The following is a 14,518-nucleotide window of genomic DNA, read 5'->3' as shown; positions in this document are numbered from 1 at the left end:
TCAACAAAGTAGCTATCATGTGTTTGAAAATTAAGATCAAGATGACAAGTTTCATGGTTATCTTTATTCTTTATAGCATACGTGTCATCACAATAATCATCATAAATAGGAGGCATTCTTTCATCATAATAAATTTGCTCATCAAAACTTGGGGGACAAAAAATATCATTTTCATCAAAAATAGATTCCCCAAGCTTGTGGCTTTGCATATCATTAGCATCATGGATATTCATAGAATTCATACTAACAACATTGTAATCTTGCTCATCATACAAAGATTTAGTGCCAAACATTCTATATATTTCTTCTTCTAGCACATGAGCACAATTTTCCTTTCCATCATACTCACGAAAGATATTAAATAGATGAAGCGTATGAGGCAAACTCAATTCCATTTTTTGTAGTTTTCTTTTATAAACTAACTAGTGATAAAACAAGAAACTAAAAGATTCGATTGCAAGATCTAAAGATATACCTTCAAGCACTCACCTCCCCGGCAATGGCGCCAGAAAAGAGATCAAACACATAGCTACTGGTACATACCCTCAGCCCCGAGGGTGAACTACTCCCTCCTCGTCATGGAGAGCGCCGGGATGATGAAGATGGCCACCGTTGAGGGATCCCCCCTCCGGCAGGGTGCCAGAATAGGGTCCCGATTGGTTTTTCGTGGCTATAGAGGCTTGCGGTGGCGGAACTCCCGATCTATTCTATTCCTCGATGGTTTTAGGGTATATGAATATATATAGGCGAAAGAAGTCGGTCAGGCTAGCCACGAGGGGCCCACGAGGGTGGAGGGCGTGCCCAGGGGGTGGGCGCGCCCCCTACCTTCCTCGTTGCTTCCCTTACGTACACTCCAAGTCTTCTAGATTGTTTCCGTTCCAAAAATAGCTCTCCCGAAGGTTTCATTCTGTTTGGACTCCGTTTGATATTCATTTTCTGCGAAACACTGAAACAAGGAGAAAAACAGAAACTGGCACTGGGCTTTGGGTTAATAAGTTAGTCCCAAAAATAATATAAAAGTGCATAGTAAAGCCCATTAAACATCCAAGATAGATAATATAATAGCATGAATACTTCATAGATTATAGATACGTTGGAGACGTATCAGCATCCCCAAGCTTAATTCATGCTCGTCCTCGAGTAGGTAAATGAGAAAAGAAATAATTTATGAAGTATGAATGCTAGCAGGTGCATAAGTTTGATCAATGATAATTTCAATCACCATTTCTAGCATCATTATATGTCATAACAGTAGCTCAACTCATAGAACTTTGCATGATCATGTAACAAACTATTAAAATGTTAAAGTATAGATCATAAAGTTTCTTGAAAACTAATAAACCGTGTTATTAGTCATCAAACAATTACAATTCATCTTATTTTCAGGAAGAGTCTATGTCAGAGCTTTGATTCCACAAACTTCACATACTCAACTATCATTTAGTCTTCCATGATTGCTACCACTCAAAGCATATTTTTAGAACAAATAGTATTCATCAAACACAGAAAAAGATAGGGGCTTAATGTTTCGCCTCCCAACCTTTTACCTCAAGGGTAATGTCAACAATAATAATTCATGATCAAATATATTTGAATGGCCATATATGCTTTGATCTTTCCATCACATGATGCTTGCCAACTAAAGAGTGGGTTGGAATGAGAAGGAATACTACTGACTCTTGCATAAAAGTAAAAGATAGGCCCTTCGCAGATGGAAGCAGAGATTTGCAGAGGTGCCAGAGCTCGAAGCAAAAACAGAGATGAAAATAATTTTGAGAGGGATGCTTTCATTGTCAACATAACGACCAAGAGTTCCCAATATCTTCCATACTACATACATTATAGGCGGTTCCCACGCAGAAAGGTAAAGTTTTTACTCCCCTCCACCAACATTCACACTCCACGGCTTGTCCGAAACAACGGGTGTCGTCCAACTTTCAACAATCCTGGGGGAGTTTTGTTTAAATTATTTGCGATTTTGTTTTTGATCTTTTGATCATAGGACTGGGCATCCCAGTTGCCAGCCATTTTCTCGTTAATATGAGTGGAGTCCACTCATCGTGAGAATAGCCCACCTAGCATGGAAGATACTGACAGCCCCTAGTCGCTACATGAGCGATTCGGGCATACAAAATAGATTATTATTTGAAGGTTTAGAGTTTGGCACATGCAAATTTACTTGGAACGGCAGGTAAATACCGCATATAGGTAGATATGGTGGACACTCGTGGAAGAAACTTGGTTCAAGGAATTTGGATGCACAAGCAGTATTCCCCCTTAGTACAGATATTTTGGCTAGCAAAGGATTCTAAATAGCAAGCACCACATGTTAGAGGATCCATAACAATATAGCTTATACAAATATACCCAAGCATAACTCATTAAGTTGTCTTCCTTGTCCAACTTCAACTAATTTGCTCAGGTTTGAAATTAATTAATGGGGCTCACAATCATAGAAGATGTCAAAGATAGTATATTTATATGTGAAATCTCTCTTCCTTCAATATTCTTTCATGAATTGTTCAAGTGACCAATACAATGTTTGCTAACCTTCAAAAAATTTACCACCTCTACTTCTTATATGTGAAGGCATTACTCCCCATGGGAAAGGCATATGAAACATATATTAATTCAGATTTATGACATTCAAATCATTCAACTATTTACTCAAAGCATATAAGTGAAGTACACGAGTAAATGACAAACTACTCCAAAAAGATATAAGTGAAGATCAATGAGTAGTTAAATAATTATGTAGCTATGTGAAGACTCTCTCTCATTTAAGAATTTCAGATCTTGGTATTTTATTCAAACAGCAAGCAAAGCTAAAGAAAATAAAATGACGCTCCAAGTAAAACACATATCATGTGGTGAATAAAAATATAGCTCCAAGTAAATTTACCGATGAACGAAGACGAAAGAGGGGATGCCTTCCGGGGCATCCCCAAGCTTAGACGCATGGTTATCCTTGAATATTACCTTGGGGTGCCTTGGGAATCCCCAAGCTTAGGCTCTTTGCACTCCTTATTTCATAGTCCATCAAATCTTTACCCAAAACTTGAAAACTTCACAACACAAAACTTAACAGAAAACTCGTAAGCTCCGTTAATATAAGAAAATAAATCACCACTTAGGTACTGTTGTGAACTCATTCTAAATTCATGTTGGTGTAATATCTACTGTATTCCAACTTCTCTATGGTTCATACCCTCCGATATTACTCATAGATTCATCCAAATAAGCAAACAACACATAGAAAACAGAATCTGTCAAAAAACAGAACTGTCTGTAGTAATATGTATCAAACGTATACTTCTGTCACTCACAAAATTCTAAAATAAATTGGTGGACCTGCGGAATTTGTCTAGTAATCATCTGCATAAAGAATCAACTAAATAGCACTCTCCAGTAAAAATATTTAGCTAATCTCGTGAGTGCTAAAGTTTCTGTTTTTTACAGCATGATCATAAAGACTTCACCCAAGTCTTCCCAAAGGTTCTACTTGGCACAAACACTAATTAAAACACAAAACCACATCTAAACAGAAGCTAGATGGATTATTTATTCCTAAACAGAACCAAAAAGCAAGAAACTAAAATAAAATTGGGTTTCCTCCCAACAAGCGCTAACGTTTAACGCCCCTAGCTAGGCATGATGATTTCAATGATGCTCGCATAAAAGATAAGAATTGAAACATAAAGAGAGCATAATGAAGAATATGACTATCATATTTAAGTCTAACCCACTTCCTATGCATAGGGATTTTGTGAGCAAACAACTGATGGGAACAATAATCAACTAGCATAGGAAGGCAAAACAAGCATAACTTCAAAACTTTAAGCACATAGAGAGGAAACTTGATATTATTGCAATTCGTACAAGCATACATTCCTCCCTCATAATAATTTTCAGTAGCATCATGAATAAATTAAAAATATAACCATCACATAAGGCATTCTTTTCATGATCTACTTGCATAGAAATTTTACTACTCTCCACATAAGCAAATTTATTCTCATCAATAGTAGTGAGAGCAAACTCAACAAAATAGCTATCATGTGATTGAAAATTAAGATCAAGATGACAAGTTTCATGGTTATCTTTATTCTTTATAGCATACATGTCATCACAATAGTCATCATAAATAGGAGGCATGCTTTCATCATAATAAATTTGCTCATCAAAACTTGGGGGACAAAAAAATATCATTTTCATCAAACATAGCTTCCCCAAGCTTGTGGCTTTGCATAGCATCATGGATATTAATAGAATTCATACTAACAACATTGCAATCTTGCTCATCATACAAAGATTTAGTGCTAAACATTCTATAGATTTCTTCTTCTAGCACATGACCACAATTTTCCTTTCCATCATACTCACGAAAGATATTAAAAAGATGAAGCGTATGAGGCAAACTCAATTCCATTTTTTGTAGTTTTATTTTATAAACTAACTAGTGATAAAACAAGAAACTAAAAGATTCGATTGCAAGATCTAAAGATATACCTTCAAGCACTCACCTCCCCGGCAACGGCGCCAGAAAAGAGCTTGATGTCTACTACGCAACCTTCTTCTTGTAGACGTTGTTGGGCCTCCAAGTGCAGAGGTTTGTAGGACAGTAGCAAATTTCCCTCAAGTGGATGACCTAAGGTTTATCAATCCGTGGGAGGCGTAGGATGAAGATGGTCTCTCTCAAACAACCCTGCAACCAAATAACAAAGAGTCTCTTGTGTCCCCAACACACCCAATACAATGGTAAATTGTATAGGTGCACTAGTTCGGCAAAGAGATGGTGATACAAGTGCAATATGGATGGTAGATATAGGCTTTTGTAATCTGAAAATATAAAAACAGCAAGGTAACGAATGATAAAAGTGAGCAAAAACGGTATTGCAATGCTAGGAAACAAGGCCTAGGGTTCATACTTTCACTAGTGCAAGTTCTCTCAACAATAATAACATAATTGGATCATATAACTATCCCTCAACATGCAACAAAGAGTCACTCCAAAGTCAGTAATAGCGGAGAACAAACGAAGAGATTATTGTAGGGTACGAGACCACCTCAAAGTTATCCTTTCTGATCGATCTATTCAAGAGTCCGTAGTAAAATAACACGAAGCTATTCTTTCCGTTCGATCTATCATAGAGTTCGTACTAGAATAACACCTTAAGACACAAATCAACCAAAACCCTAATGTCACCTAGATACTCCAATGTCACCTCAAGTATCCGTGGCTATGATTATATGATATGCATCACACAATCTCAGATTCATCTACTCAAACCAACACAAAGTACTTCAAAGAGTGCCCCAAAATTTCTACCGGAGAGTCAAGACGAAAACGTGTGCCAACCCCTATGCATAGGTTCATGGGCAGAACCCGCAAGTTGATCACCAAAACATACATCAAGTGGATCACGTGATATCCCAATGTCACCACAGATAAGCACGAAAAGACATACATCAAGAGTTCTAAAATCCTTAAAGACTCGATCCGATAAGATAACTTCAAATGTAAAACTCAATCCATTACAAGAGAGTAGAGGGGGAGAAACATCATAAGATCCATCTATAATAGCAAAGCTCGCGATACATCAAGATCGTACCACCTCAAGAACAAGAGAGAGAGAGAGAGATCAAACACATAGCTACTGGTACATACCCTCAGCCCCGAGGGTGAACTACTCCCTCCTCGTCATGGAGAGCGCCGGGATGATGAAGATGGCCACCGGTGAGGGATCCCCCCTCCGGCAGGGTGCCGGAACAGGGCCCCGATTGGTTTTTGGTGGCTACAGAGGCTTGCGGTGGCAGAACTCCCGATCTATTCTATTCCCCGATGGTTTTAGGGTATATGAATTTATATAGGTGAAAGATGTCAGTCAGGGGAGCCACGAGGGGCCCACGAGGGTGGAGGGTGCGCCCAGGGGGTGGGCGCGCCCCCTGCCTCGTGCCTTCCTCATTGCTTCCCTTACGTACACTCCAAGTCTTCTGGATTGCTTCCGGTCCAAAAATAACTCTCCCGAAGGTTTCATTCCGTTTGGACTCCATTTGATATTCCTTTTCTGCGAAACACTGAAACAAGGAGAAAAACAGAAACTGGCACTGGGCTCTGGGTTAATAAGTTAGTCCCAAAAATAATATAAAAGTGCATAGTAAGCCCATTAAACATCCAAGATGGATAATACAATAGCATGAATACTTCATAAATTATAGATACGTTGGAGACGTATCAAGCCTCTTGCCGGGGCAGTTCGCCCAACACCAGCAGAGCGAGCGACCCTCGAGCCCAAGAGTTCCAAACGCCGCCAATGACTATGTTGGAACCAAGGCTCGGGAAGCACCCTCGTGGTGGCATGCAGATCTTTGTCAAGATCATAAACACACAAGATCAGATGAGGACCAGAAGGCGGAGACCCTCGGCGGGATCCACAAGACCCCCGGCAAGCGCCTTGCCGGGGAGAACTGCGACGCCACGGCAAGTCCCTTCCCGAGGGCGCCAGCAGGGCCACTGCCAGGCCCGCACCAGCCAAGGCTCCACCGCCATTCGCATGCAGGTGCCAGCCCAACCAGCTGGGTAGGCACCTGCGTGGCAACACGCGGCTTCCAGACTGACTCAGCAGGCACCTGCGTGGTGGCATGTAGATCTTCGTGAAGACCCTGCCACAGCACCACCTCAGCAGCCTGCCTGCCTACATGGCACCGCACGCATCGCTGGACTGGGCACGTGTCGAAGCGAGACGGAGCGGCGACGGACGGGACGAGCCTCATTCCTGTCCCCGATAAAGCTAATGGACACCTAAGTAGCGCATTTAATGCGTTTTGTCCCCTAATGCCAGGCGATAAGCTTGCGCACTGTAGACCTTTCCACCTCCTGTATGCCACTGTGGATACTGGACAAGGATTCGGCTCTTTTAGGCAAGTTACACCCCGTAGCTAGCTCAAGAACACAGGAACACTCAATACATCCACCAAAGCAGGACTAGGGTATTACGCATCCACGCGGCCCGAACCTGGGTAAACGATCCGTGTGCTTCCTGTCAGACCAGCTCTTTCCACAACCTCGCACCCGCCAACCGTAGAAGGGATTCCACTGATCCCATAGGTGTCGTTTCCCCGACAATTATGAAGGTGGTTTTGCCACAAATACGATGTCAACTACATGATCATGCAAAGCAATATGACAATGATGGAGCGTGTCATAGTAAACAGAACGGTGGTAAGTTGCATGGCAATATATCTTGGAATGGCTATGGAAATGCCATGATAGGTAGGTATGGTGGCTGTTTTGAGGAAGGTAATGGTGGGTGTATGATACCGGTGAAAGGTGCGCGGTATTAGAGAGGCTAGCAATGGTGGAAGGGTGAGAGTGCGTATAATCCATGGACTCAACATTAGTCATAAAGAACTCACATACTTATTGCAAAAATCTATTAGTTATCGAAACGAAGTACTACGCGCATGCTCCTAGGGGAATAGATTTGTAGGAAAAGACCATTGCTCGTCCCCGACCGCCACTCATAAGGAAGACAATCAAGAAATAAATCATGCTCCGACTTCATCACATAACGGTTCACCATACGTGCATGCTACGGGAATCACAAACTTTAACACAAGTATTTCTCAAATTCACAACTACTCAACTAGCATGACTCTAATATCACCATCTTCATATCTCAAAACAATTACAAGTATCAAACTTCTCATAATATTCAATGCACTCTATATGATAGTTTTTATTATACCTATCTAGGATGCTCATAACTTTAGGACTAAAATTTTAACCAAAGTAAACTACCATGCTGTTCTAAAAGACTCTCAAAATAATATAAGTGAAGCATGAGAGATCAATAATTTCTATAAAATAAAACCACTGTCGTGCTCTAAAAGATATAAGTGAAGCACTAGAGCAAAAACTATATAGCTCAAAAGATATAAGTGAAGCACATAGAGTATTCTAACAAATTCCGAATCATGTGTGTCTCTCTCAAAAGGTGTGTACAGCAAGGATGATTGTGGTAAACTAAAAAGCAAAGACTCAAATCATACAAGACTCTCCAAGCAAAACACATATCATGTGGTGAATAAAAATATAGCCCCAAATAAAGTTACCGATAGACGAAGACGAAAGAGGGGATGCCTTCCGGGGCATCCCCAAGCTTAGGCTTTTGTTTGTCCTTGGATTTTACCTTGGGGTGCCTTGGGAATCCCCAAGCTTAGGCTCTTGCCAATCCTTGTTCCATAATCCATCAAATCTTTACCCAAAACTTGAAAACTTCACAACACAAAACTTAACAGAAAATCTCGTGAGCTCCGTTAGCGAAAGAAAACAAAACACCACTTCAAGGTACTGTAATGAACTCATTCTTTATTGATATTGGTGTTAAGACTACTGTATTCAACTTCTCTATGGTTTATAAGATCTTTTACTAGCCATAGATTCATCAAAATAAGCAAACAATACGCGAAAAACAGAATCTGTCAAAAACAGAACTGTCTGTAGTAATCTGTAACTAACGCAAACTTCTGGAACTCAGAAAAATGTACCAAAATAGGAAGACCTAGATAATTTGTTTATTGATCTACTGCAATTTGAATCAGTATTTCATCACGTTCTGGTGGTTTTTAACAATTGTTCTCGTGAACAGAAAGTTTCTGGAATTTTCAGCAAGATCAAATAACTATCATCCGAGAAGATCCTATAGGTTTATCTTGGCACAAAAACTAATAAAAACAAATCTAACCAGAGGCTAGATGGATTATTTATTCCTAAACAGAACCAAAAAGCAAAAAAAAACTAAAATAAAATTGGGTTGCCTCTCAACAAGCGCTATCGTTTAACGCCCCTAGCTAGGAATAAAAGCGAGGATAGATCTTGGTATTGCCATCAATAAGACACCTATAACCCTTAGGAGTTTCTTTCTTTTTATTAATTATCAAACTCCTAGGCACAAAATCGAGAAAATCATTTGTAGCAAAAGGTTCTTTAAGGATAGTGAGAAAGTTGGGGTGAACACTTATGGATTTGAGATCCGCATTTCCCTTACCAGATGTTTCACCCTTATTTTTAGGAACATACATCAATTTGGCAATCTTAGCATTAGAAGGAGTTGTTTTCACGGAAGAAAAGACAGACCCTAGATTGGTAATAATATCCTCAATTTTATCAATTCTAGTGGAATCTTGATCTATCTTCTCATTAACCATAGGTTCATTTTCTTTAAAAAAATTAAGAGCAACTCCTACCTTAGATCCGTATTGGGTAACTTGGTTGTGGATCTTTCTATCCAAATTTTCAATCAACTCTACGGTGGCAACTTTATTTTCAATAATTTCAGGCCGTTGCATCACATGTTCCAAAGTTAAAATAGTTCCATTAACCAAAAGAGGTGGTGGGCCAAACAAATCAATTATAGCATTATAAGAATCAAAAGTATGGCTACCCAAGAAATTTCCTCCGGTAATGGTATCAAGAATATATCTATTCCAAGGAGTGATGCCTACATAAAAATTGCGAAGAAGAACGGAAGTAGATTGCTTCCTAGTAGATCTATTTTGCACATTGCAAATTCTGTACCAAGCATCTTTTAGATTTTCTCCCTCCCTTTGTTTAAAATTAAGAACTTCGTTCTTGGGAGACAAAGGAGTAGATAAAGGACTAGCCATGGCGGCACACGGGACACAAAAAGGCAAGCGAAAAAGAGGCGAACGGAAAAATAGGGCGAGTAAAACGGCAAGGGTGAAGTGGGGGAGAGGAAAACAAGAGGCAAATGGCAAATAATGTAATGCGAGGGATAAGAGTTTGTGATGGGTACTTGGTATGTCTTGACTTGTGCGTAGACTCCCCGGCAACGGCGCCAGAAATCCTTCTTGCTACCTCTTGAGCACTGCGTTGGTTTTCCCTTGAAGAGGAAAGGGTGATGCAGTAATGTAGCGTAAGTATTTCCCTCAGTTTTTGAGAACCAAGGTATCAATCCAGTAGGAGGCCACACTCAAGTCCCACGCACCTACACAAGCAAATAAGAACCTTGCAACCAACACGATAAAGGGGTTGTCAATCCCTTCACGGCCACTTGCAAAAGTGAGATTTGATAGAGATGATAAGATAATATTTTTGGTATTTTTATGATAAAGACTAAAATTATAGAAAGCAAAATAAAGTGCCAGAAATCGCTAGTTGTTGGGAGATTAATATGATGGAAGATAGACCCGGGGGCCATAGGTTTCACTAGTGGCTTCTCTCAAGATAGCATAAGTATTACGGTGGGTAAACAAATTATTGTCGAGCAATTGATAGAATTGAGCATAGTTATGAGAATATCTAGGTATGATCATGTACATAGGCATCACGTTCGTGACAAGTAGACCGACTCCTGCCTGCATCTACTACTATTACTCCACACATCGACCGCTATCCAGCATGCATCTAGAGTATTAAGTTCATAAGAACGGAGTAACGCTTTAAGCAAGACGACATGATGTAGAGGGATAAACTCATGCAATATGATATAAACCCCATCTTTTTATCCTCGATGGCAACAATACGTGTGGCTTCCCCTACTTTCATGGGATCGAGCACCACAAGATTGAACCCAAAGCTAATCACTTCTCCCATTGCAAGAAAGATCAATCTAGTAGGCCAAACAAAACTGATAATTCGAAGAGACTTGCAAAGATAACCAATCATACATAAAAGAATTCAGAAAAGATTCAAATATTGTTCATAGATAATCTTGATCATAAACCCACAATTCGTCGGATCTCGACAAACACACCGCAAAAGAAGATTACATTGCATAGATCTCCAAGAGAATTGAGGAGAACTTTGTATTGAGATCCAAAGAGAGAGAAGAAGCCATCTAGCTAATAACTATGGACCCGAAGGTCTGAGGTAAACTACTCACACATCATCGGAGAGGCTATGGTGTTGATGTAGAAGCCCTCCGTGATCGATGCCCCCTCCGGCAGGATGCCGGAAAAGGCCCCAAGATGGGATCTCACAGGTACAGAAGGTTGCGGTGGTGGAATTAGGTTTTCTTGGTGCTCTTCGATGGTTTGGGGGTACGTAGGTATATATAGGAGGAAGAATTAGGTCGGTGGAGCCACGAGGGGCCCACGAGGGTGGAGGGCGCGCCCAGGGAGTAGGCGCGCCCCCTGCCTCGTGGCCCCTTCGTCGGTTGCTTGATGTCCACTCCAAGTCCTCTGGATCACGTTTGTTCCAAAAATCACGTTCCTGAAGGTTTCATTCCGTTTGGACTCCGTTTGATATTCTTTTTCTGCGAAACACTGAAATAGGAAAAAACAGCAATTTGGGTTGGGCCTCCGGTTAATAGGTTAGTCCCAAAAATAATATAAAAGTGTATAAATAAGCCCATTAAACATCCAAAATAGAATATATAATAGCATGGATCAATCAAAAATTATAGATATGTTGGACGTATCAGTGCGCGGCGTCTTCCCAGTGCGGAGGCAGTACTCCGCCTCCTCCACCTCACAGCACTTGACGTCTCGATCTGCCTCTTGCTGGCGGACGAGCGCGAATGATCTTGCCATTTCATTGGGTGCCCACCGGAGCTCCTCGTCGGTGGCATGCTGGAGCTTATCGGCCCAGCTCCACGCAGCGATGAGGCGCCTAGCGCCTTTGACCTTCCTCGCGAAGTACCCGTCTTCGTACACCTCCTCCACATGACGATGCGCCCGCCCCCAAACCTCCACTGCCTCCTTTTTCCAGGCGGCATCACGGGCTTCACATGCCGCCTGGTACCTGGCTACCTCCTCCACCATCTCCTTCTTGAATGCCACTTGCCTGGCTCTCTCAGCCAGCGACAGCGACTTCCACAAACAAAGATTGTACTGGCCCAAAAACCAATCCAAAGTTGGAGGGTCCGGCGCAACCTAGTCCGGCGGCACGTATGGGTCCTCGTAACTGCTCTTCGAGTGAGCGTCCTCGGGGGGCGGCGACTCGTCGTCGGCACGTGGGCAGACCGGCGGCGCCATGGCAGAGATTTGAGAGAGAGAGAGAGAGGGCGAGCGAGGGGAGGATGTAGATGAGAATGCAGGCGGGACGACATGAGCAAGGTAGTATTTATTGGCGGCCGGAATCTAGATCGATAGGAACAGTACACACGCCGGTCACCGGAATTTCCGAGTACTGTAGTTTGAATTACACACGATTCCCGCAGCAAAATCCATGTGTGCACTTAATAGCTGACGGTTTCCAATACAGAACCGTGTCTGATTAATAACCCCCGCCACTCACCTACCAAACCTCAAGCTGCGAAATAGAGTGCCAATCGTGTGGTGGCCGGTTGTCTTGCCAGATCTTTACATTTTCTTTTTTGAACACTAGATATGTACATCATCTGATGATTTTTTAACTCGCACACAAGTACACAAAAATATGATTTTTTAAACCGTTATGGTTAGCCGTTGCATGTAGATGTAGTTCAAATTTGAATTACGGTCATTAAATGGCTAGAAAATCACTTAAATGTCTTTAAAAGGTCAAATGACCCCTAGAATTTCCAAATTTTCACATGACAGTTGTAGTAGTGCATGTTAAACATAGAAAAAAATTGAACGCCGTAAGAGGAGGCCATCTCCCGTTCATAATCAAACATTCATTGTTCCCTCTCGGAACCATGAGCCTTCTAGTGAGTAGCTCCGGTTTGTGTGGGGCGTGTGTCCAAACTATCGTCAAACAGGCCAATTTTTTACCACATCATCTTGGTGGCATGACATTACATCAAGCAAGGTTTCATGTTTTTCTGATCATTTTCTAATTTTTGGGAATTAAAATGCCATGGCACTCCATGCATGTGTCCATGCCGTGAGACCAATATGTTTGAAAATACCTTCTAATTTACTGCACAAGGAATTAACTTGCACACAAGTACACAAATGTGATTTTTCAAACCGTTATGGTTAGCCGTTGCATGTAGATGTAGTTCAAACTTGAATTACGGTCATTAAATGGCTAGAAAATCACTTAAATGTCTTTAAAAGGTCAAATGACCCCTGAAATTTTCCAAATTTTCACATGACACTTGTATTAGTGCACGTTAAGCATAGAAAAACTTGAAGGCCATAAGAGGAAGCCATCTCCCATTCGTCATCAAACATGCATTGTTCCCTCTCGGAACCACGAGCCTTCTAGTGAGTTGCTCCGATTAGTGAGGGGCGTGTGTCCAAACTATCGTCAAACAGGCCAATTTTTTTACCACATCATCTTCGTGGCACGACATTACATCAAGCAAGGTTTCATGTTTTTCTGATCATTTTCTAATTTTTGGGAATTAAAATGCCATGGCACTCCATGCATGTGTCCATGCCATGAGACCAATATGTTTGAAAATTCCTTCTAATTTACTGCACAAGGAATTAACTTGCACACAAGTACACAAATGTGATTTTTCAAACCGTTATGGTTAGTCGTTGCATGTAGATGTAGTTCAAATTTGAATTACGGTCATTAAATGGCTAGAAAATCACTTAAATGTCTTTAAAAGGTCAAGTGACCCCTGAAATTTTCCAAATTTTCACATGACAGTTGTGTTAGTGCACGTTAAACATAGAAAAATTTGAAGGCCGTAAGAGGAAGCTATCTCCCGTTCGTCAACAAACATGCATTGTTCCCTCTTGGAACCATGAGCCTTCTAGTGACTTGCACCGGTTTGAGAGGGGTGTGTGTCCAAACCTTACAGGCCAATTTTTTTACCGCATCATCTTGGTGGCATGACATTACATCAAGCAAGGTTTCATGTTTTTCTGATCATTTTTTAATTTTTTGGAATTTAAATGCCATGGCACTCCATGCATGTGTCCGTGCCATGAGACCAATATGTTTTGAAAATTCCTTCTAATTTACAGCACATGGAATTAACTCACACACAAGTACACAAATAAGATTTTTCAAACCGTTATGGTTAGCTATTGCATGTACATGTAGTTCAAATTTGAATTGCGGTCATTAAATGGCTAGAAAATCACTTAAATGTCTTTAAAAGGTCAAATGACCCCTGAAATTTTCCACATTTTCACATGACAGTTGTATTAGTGCATGTTAAATGTAGAAAAAACTTAAAGGTCATAAGGGGAAGCTATCTCCCGTTCGCCACCAAACATGCATTGTTCCCTCTCGGAAACACGAGCCTTCTAGTGTGTTGCTTCGGTTTGTGAGGGGTGTGTGTCCAAACTTTCATCAAACATGCCAAATTTTTTACCACATCATCTTGGTGGCATGACATTACATCAAGCAAGGTTTCATGTGTTTCTGATTGTTTTTTAATTTTTTGGAATCTAAATGCCATGGCACTCCATGCTTAATTGTGTCATAGCCGTTAGACCAATATGTTTGTAAATTCCTTCCAATTTACTGCACATGGAATTAAATCGCACACAAGTACACAAAATATGACTTTTCAAACCGTTACGGTTAGCTGTTGCATGTACATGTAGTTCAAATTTGAATTACGGTCATTAAATGGCTAGAAAATCACTTAAATGTCTTAAAAGG

The sequence above is a fragment of the Triticum aestivum genome, chromosome 7D (assembly GCF_018294505.1).
Source record: "Triticum aestivum cultivar Chinese Spring chromosome 7D, IWGSC CS RefSeq v2.1, whole genome shotgun sequence".
Classification (NCBI taxonomy): domain Eukaryota; kingdom Viridiplantae; phylum Streptophyta; class Magnoliopsida; order Poales; family Poaceae; genus Triticum; species Triticum aestivum.
Note: the sequence above shows the minus strand (reverse complement) of the source record.